Raw genomic sequence first — 8,013 nt, forward strand, 5'->3', positions numbered from 1 at the left:
GTGGCTCAGTAGGTTAAGCAGCCAACTTTTGATTTCTGCTCAGGTCCTGAAATTAAAAATTAAAATAATTGAATATTAATAGAGTCATGGCTTCTGCACTCAGAATTGGAGTTCCTTTGACTTGTGAGGGAAACAGGACTTTTTGGACCCAATTATCCACTCATCTCTTTCTTTTCAAAACTCTGGACCAAATCCTGCATGTAAGAATTCTCTATTTGTTTTTTAAAAATTAAACTCTTGTTTAGAAGATAATTGTGGGTTCACGTGCAGTTTCCCTTTACCCTCTTTAGGATTTATTTTTTGTGTGTGACAAAAACACTGCACATAAGATCTACCCTTTTAGGGCGCCTGGGTGGCACAGTCGTTAAGCGTCTGCCTTTGGCTCAGGTCATGATCCCAGGGTTCTGGGATCGAGCCCCACATGGGGCTCCCTGCTCAGCAGGAGGCCTGCTTCTCCCTCTCCCACTCCCCCTACTTGTGTTCCCTCTCGTTGTGTCTCTCTCTGTCAAATAAATAAAATCTTTAAAAAAAAAGATCTACCCTTTTATCAAATGTTTGCTGTATATAGTACAGCATTGTTAATTACACACACAATGCTGTACTATATTTACTTTTTATTTTTCATTTTATTTTTTATTACTTTATGTTAGTGACCATACAGTACATCATTGGTTTTTTATTTTTTTTAAGATTTTTATTTATTTATTTGTGAGAGCAAGAGCGAGTGAGTGCACAAGCGGGGGGAGCAGCAGGCAGAGGGAGAAGCAGGCTCCCCGCTGAGCAGGGAGCCCGATGTGGGACTTGATCCCAGGACTCTGGGATCACGACCTGAGCTGAAGGCAGACGCTTAAGCGACTGAACCACCCAGGGGCCCCTGGTTTTTTATTTTTTTAAAGTCCAGTCGCATTTTACTTTAGTGGATTCTGTCACTTTTCATCTGCATGATGAAGTTCATAAAAGTTCTGCCATGCAACCTCTGAAAACACAGGAAAGGTCATGTCGGAGATGGCCCATTCTGAAGCAGAAAAATAGAAAGATTCTGAGTCTTATGCTGTCACTGCATCTTATTAGTCACCTGCTGTGATGATAAATTGTACCTTTCTCTACACGGAGTTCCTGCAAACCATCTTAAGCCAGAGTAAAGGAACCATCAGATATGGAAAGGACCGGAATCTGTAATTGTGCGGGGGACTAATAGCGTATCATGATCTCTACGGGTCAGAAAAGAACGGATGGAGGGCTGATGAAGAGACTAGATGGAAGAAAACAGCTGGAAGTGTCCCCGAAGTTAAGGCTTTGCCACAACGGGTCGCGCCAAGTGGGGGAGGCTCTGGCAAGAGGCCTGGGTGCATGGAGATAAACCAAGATTCGGAGGATAAAATACTCATTTTTTGAACTCTTGGTGTATATATGTGATTAGCATGCCAGAGGCCAATCCACTGGCCAAATGGGGACTCCTGTGTCTTATTCCTCTGTTCTTTCTGTCTCTGTTTCCTTAGAAATAAATCCATCAATATCCGGAGAACCCCATCCAAGAGGGAACTGCTCCGAAGATACTCAGTCCCCAAGGGTTTTGAAAGCAGATGCCAGCTATGCCAAACAAGTCCTTGAAAGAGCAAATCATTTCCTGATTTGAAGCAGCAAAGAAAAAAGCATACCCATTTTGAAAGGTGGGAGGTATCACCAAGTGTTCCGATAATTAAAATATTGTGATCATGAGGCTGAGGTCCTGCACGCAAACCCAGTGTGGCTCATCTGCCTCCCAACGCCCCAAGTCCAAACAGGAGAGACTGTGCTCGCGTTCAAAAATTAGTCCTCCACACCTAGTCAGTCCTTTTGCAAGAACAAGCCATAGGTACTATGAGACTCTGGGCAAGAGGGAGGGTGGCGTGGGGGTCAGACTCTGTGTTCGGATAGATCTGGCTTGGAAACTCACCCTTCCATTTATTACCACTGGGACCTTAAGCTAATTACCTATTTTAACCCCCCCTTTAAGCCTTGGTTCCCCCCCGCCAGGGCTGAGATAATTTAGCACATAACTACTCAATAAATGACAGTTGTTACTATTTTTTCATTATCGTTAATAATGTTGTTATGCTCAGGTGCGGATTGAGACACCAAGTGTAAATTTGGAAGCTGATTGCTACTGCCATGCTTCTCCTCATGAATTCTCAGAAGAGATGCAAATTCACCTGGCCCTGGATACTCTTTAACCCACTCCAAGATGGGGTGTTATTATCAATACTCCTTAGTAATCTCAAGGCAAATGAAGTCTATCTCTTTCCTCGATCTGACTCCACCGCTAGAACAATGAATGAAAAATCTCTTGGGCTCCCCACGAGCGGCCCAATCACTTCATCTTTAGTGTAACAGGGAGGAGATAGCGCCCTGACTGCTTATCTTACACATGGAGAAGCAGGTTAGGGTAGGGGACTTGCTTAGAGCTAGAATGCATGCGATTACAGCTCTCAGAATCCTCTAGGGGTTCCCAAGCAAGCTTTCCCAAACTGCTTTCACCATATTGATTTCCGACAGCATTGCACTTCAGGAAAAGAGCAACTACACGTTGCCAGCTTGCCCACATCTCAAAATCAATCGCACATGTACCAGATGCTTGGTTTTTCTCTCTTTCTTTGCTTTCCTCTTCTTCCCCTGCAGGAAAGTGTGCAGTTTCTAATAACACCACTGCTATGTTGTGGCGGGACGTGATGTCTGGTCCACCTGAGGCTACAGCAGTGAAAGGGCATTCAGAAAATCGGTCCACTTGACCCACCCCAGTAGATTTGATTTCTGCCTTAGGATTAAAGCATGCATTTTTGGAACTGAAAAGGGGGAAAATCCCTAAAGCAAACAGTAATGGAGTCCCTTACTTGCCAGACAGGGTGCTAGCTACTTTCCATGTATATTACCACATTGATCCTCACCACCACCCTGCAAGATGCATACTGCAAATAACATATTACACAGGAGGGGAAAAAAGGCTCCGAGAGATTAAATCACTTGCTTGGGGTTGCAAAAGCTCATTGTTGGCAAGGAATTTAATCCATGTCTGACTCCAGGGCCAGTTTGTTCATTTACTTTGTTACTCAAATATTGACACATAAAACAAAGTTGATAATTTCATGTTAATTTCAGCATCGGGTCTTAAAATATTTCTAGCAATATTCAACTTCTGCCAAAAAAAGGATATGCCTTTATGCATTCTAATGCTCGAAAGATGTTTTCTGTGAAATCTTAGCTATAAAATACCTGTTTGCACATCTTTCCTGGCACATAGTGTCCCTTAATACATATTATTAAAAAACAGTAACAAAGGATATGAGAAAATACAGCCAGGAGAAATGAGCGTCCCTCAGGAAGATGCCGGGTCTGACATTTCCATGCACCTGTGACTAACTTAGCCTGCGATGAATGGATTATGTCTCTATTCCATGAAGCAATTCCTTCATTACCTCATCATGGTATAGACGAGGACAGGGGTATCTGGGATTCTAAACTATTGCCCGAATCTATAAGGCCAGTTCTCCCACACTAACATTCCCCCTTTATTTTCAGGGAATATTAAAACCAGAAGGGAATTTAGAGGGAGTGACTGAAATCCTTTTGGGTTCCAAAAGAGAGAGCCGAGACCCAAAGAAAGGGAGTGACTGCCCCAAGCTAGAAATCCAACCCAGGTGTCCTGGCTGCCAGTCCCCTGTGCTTTCAACTATAATACAGGGCTGCCCAGACAGGCTTGTGGAGGCTGTGTCAAGGGCAGAGGAAGCAGCCCAAGTCCTGAAGAGTGCCCTCCTTTGCCCAGTATGCCACAGCAAGCTTTTGGCTCTGCCTGAGCCTGTGACATTTAACCACAGACCTTTCTTGGAACCCCTGAACAAAAGACAACGGCCTGACTGCTTCATGATTTAAATAGCCAAATAATGCCAAATTGAATTTCTGATGACAGAGTAAGTGGTAGCTTAGGGACCACAAGCCAAGAAAACATTTTTCCACTGATGGTCAATGAATGGAAGTTAAGGGCAGGTTTACATTTGGAAGTTTGAGGACCAAATTTTCATCTTGAACTTTTTCTTTGACTTGGCTCGGGTTTTCTAGATTATAAATAAAAGGTTTAATAATGTCAGTTTCTGTCCAAAGTTAGTTTACCCCAAACCAAAGACCATTTTGGGGGGGCGGTGCTGTCACTGAAGTTTTTATTTCTTTTCTTAGTAGGGACGTGACGTGCGTCCTTCTAAGTGGCTTCCCTTGTGAAAGCATGACTTTTCCATCACTTAAGATTTAACGATGATAATCAGCATTTGGATTCGTATATCAGCAAGATTACAAAAAGCCTCGTGTGTGTAATCTTCTTTGTCCCAGTCATATTCTTGTGAAATAGAGAGAGGTTGGGATTTGCACCTTTCTGCCAAATATGAGGACAGCAAGTCAAGGCAGCAGGTCAAGGACCCAAGGAAAATAGAGATTTCCCTTGTAAATGCCTCTTACAAAAGGGTCACTTCTTAGTTTTCAGAGCTTTTCCGGTGTCTGCTGTTTTTAAGATATAATCAGCCTAAACTACTCTTTATGCCAAAGAGGTGGGGTGATAAGTTCTGCTTCCTTTAACCTCCATGTGGACCTTTCTCCCCATAGATGAGTTTTGCCTGGTGTCGAAGTACCCCTGAATTCTTCTGGCCCTTCCTTGTTTGGGCAGCTCACTCAATACCTTGCTTCATGATTTGCTCTTGTGGTGATGGCTGCTATTTGTGCTCTTGTGGAGATTTGCTCTTGTGGTGGTGGCTGCTATTTGCTTTGCTTGTATTTATTTATACCTCCCTCTCGAACAGTTATCTAACCTTCCCTGTCTTGGAGTCATGTCCCCTGAGCTGGATTTTAAGCTCCTTGAAGGCAGAAATTGCCTACACCTCTAGCATATTCCTACGCACAGAACAGAGGCTCAGTAAACGTGGATGGAACGAATGCTGGTGTTGAATGAGTGGGTGGGGGGAGAAGCCGTAAGCAGATAGTTGACTCAAGACAAAGGCTTCTCTCTTCATTCTCCCCCATACACATGCATTTTATTTTTACTGATAATACTTCATATAATATCAAGATTGTGCATTGTTTTTTGCTGGTGGGTGGTCATGCATGCGTTTGACTTTCAGGTTAGACTGTGGGTAGAGGGACAGGAGTGGATTGGAAGAATAGAAAAGTGCAGGGGGAGAAAAGTTCAGATGGCCAAGTCAAAGAGAAAGAGCTTGATCTTGTCTAGTCCTCACTCTGCCACTAATTTGTGTGCTTTTAGGCAAGTCACTTCACCTTTCTGAGCCTCCATTTGCCCGTGGTATCCACAGTATACAAGAGGTGATAATTTTGCCTTCCATGGGAGGTCAGCTGAGCTCACACCTGGGAAAAGTCCTTTGGACAAAAGAATTTAGGGTATTGTGTCAACAGGCCAAGGCCCGGGCCAGGTGGATCAGCTTTCTGCTTTAAGATTCAAACCAGACTTGGATAAAAAGACGGGAAGGCTGAGTTCGGAGAATCATAGACTATCAGAGCCGGCAGGTATCTTCGAAACCACTCTAGTTCGACCCCCTCATTTTACCTGAGTACACTGAAGCCAGGAGAGCTGATTTCCCCCCACAGTCTCCCTGAAGGGAGCCTGGATACCAGGTTGCCTTTTCACCATGCCCTTCAAGCTTCCACTTAAAAAGCAAAGTTCATTTGCTCTTGTGACTGGAGACAAGGAGCCTCTGGCCTGCGTCCCAGCAAGGAAACGATCGGGACATTTGTCTGAGTCTTTTCGAGTTTCTAAAATTTGACCCACCATTTCGGTTCAATTATTGTTTGCCTTTTACCCAGGGGGACAATCTCCTAGTGTGTGTCTCTTGCCTCCTGTATTTGTCACTCTGCTAGGTGCCATGGGGGAAGGGGATTAGAATAGATTAAGACCCATCCCCTGCTGTCAAAGATCTGAGTGTGGGAGACAGGACTAACAATGAGAGAACAATGGGAGGCAGTATGCGATTCAGGATAAAATGAGTAGTGCAGGCAGTAACTGCTATAGGAGTTCAGAGGAGGGAGAAAGCTCTGGGAGCTGGGGCTGGGGGTTGGGGAGACAGCAAAGTCACGTGGGATCTGAAGGATGGGTAGGATTGTTTATGCAGATGTGGGGGAGGGCACTAAATTTGAGGGTGTAGGCCCGCATGTGTGCCAGCAGCACACAGATGCAGAACCAGGTAACGATAATGGGTAGCGTTCATTGAGCACTTTCTCTGCACCCGAAACTACAGTGTTCCCCATAATTCAACTCATTTACAAGTGCCTCATCCTAGAAACTGTAGAGTAACCGATAGCCCTTCAGGTAATGGAAATCGAGGCACAGAGAGGTTGCATAAGTTGCCTAAGGTGACACGGCCAGTAAAAGGAATTACAGCCCGGGTCCTAAAACCACTGGACTCTTCTTCCTGTGAAAAAGAGGAATTTGGGACTCAGGTGTGGAAGTTGGCCTGGCTGCAGTCATTAAAGAGGGTCATTTTGCAAACACAGGGCCCTCTAGGCCAAATTGCCAAATTGCTTGCGGTTCAGCAAGAAAACCAGAGGGATTAATGAAGCCATTTCCTGAATTCTATAACCTCATTCTCACTTCCTTGCAGATAGGAACTTGAGGTCTCCTGCAGGTCTCTGCCAGGAGCACCACAACCCGATCCTTAATGTTCTTTGGTTATGTTGCAGAGGATTTAACAAAACACCTAAGGAGAATGAATGAGTGAGCCCTAGAATCAATTCCTGTTTGTTGCTGTTCTTTATTAATTAGCACTTAAAGAGTATCAGGGCTATGGTGGAGACCATACAAAGCTTGGAATTAGATAAAGCTACCTGGCTCTGAAGCTCTTTTTGTCAGGAAAACCAGACTTGGAGAGGATGGGAGGACAATGGCCTGGTAATACAGTAGATCATATTTTATGTTTTGAGTCTGGCTTGCAGCCAACACCCAAAAGCGTTTCCTAGGCAAAGTGCCTAACTGTATTTTTCTGGATATTCTCCTAACTCACTGTGAGTCTTCAATACATATTAAACCAACATGCGGTAGATGCTGAGGTCCTTTTCCTGCTTCCTTGTCCCAAGAAGAGCAAACTACAGTCTGAGGGTAGAAAGCAGCAAGGAAGAGGGGACCCTGTTCCAATCAGAGGCTCTTATCCGGTTCCTGGGCCCCTCCAACATCCCCCTTGTCCTGGCTGGCCTTCAGGGGCAGGACACTCAGCCCTGTGCTGGTTGCGAAGCAGCAGCTCCCTCGCAGGGAGAGGGGAGAGAGAAAAGGTCAGGGGAAGTTTCTTTTCCCTGCAGCAAGTCTACCACGGAGGGCGAAGAGAAAAAGGCAGGAGAAAAAGGGAGGAGGGCCGGGAGAGGGAGTGGCTGTGGCTTTGGGGCAGAGCAGAAGGTGGAAGAGCAGGGAAGAGAAGGCAAAGGGGCTTCCTCCTCAGACGCCGAAGTGGGGAGTGGGACCGTGGCTACAAAAGGGAAGGAGACCTCCCGGTCCCGCAGGAGTCGAGTTTCAGGGCGGAAAGGAGGAGACGCGCCGAGGAGAAGGTCATACCCAGCAAACACCCGGTGAAGCAAAGCCGGGCACAGCCGCTCTCGGCGCTAGACAAGCTTATTCATTCCCCAAGAGCTTGGTGAGGGCCCGCTGAGCGCCTACTATGTGCTCGGTGGACCAAGGCGCGCCCGGCGGAACCGGGTCGCGGGAGTTGGAGTCGGCCAAAAAGGCTTCACGGAGGGGGCGAACTGTGCAGACGGTGGTGAAGGAAGGTGGAGTTGCACGCGTGCAGGCTCGAGGAGAGCCGAACGCGAGGCAGGCCGGGGAGGAGGGGAAGGAGGCGGGGACTAAGGCCGGAGGAGGGAGGAGGAGGAGGGAGGCCGGGCGGAGGGGCGGCGAGGAGCGAGGGTGGGAGGTGTGAACGGTGGGAGCGGTGTGGGGGAGCGCGGGAGGTCGCGGCGCGGAGGCGGCGAGGCGGGGCAGTCGCGGCCCGAGGGCGTGTG

The sequence above is a fragment of the Ailuropoda melanoleuca genome, chromosome X (genome assembly GCF_002007445.2).
Source record: "Ailuropoda melanoleuca isolate Jingjing chromosome X, ASM200744v2, whole genome shotgun sequence".
NCBI lineage: Eukaryota > Metazoa > Chordata > Mammalia > Carnivora > Ursidae > Ailuropoda > Ailuropoda melanoleuca.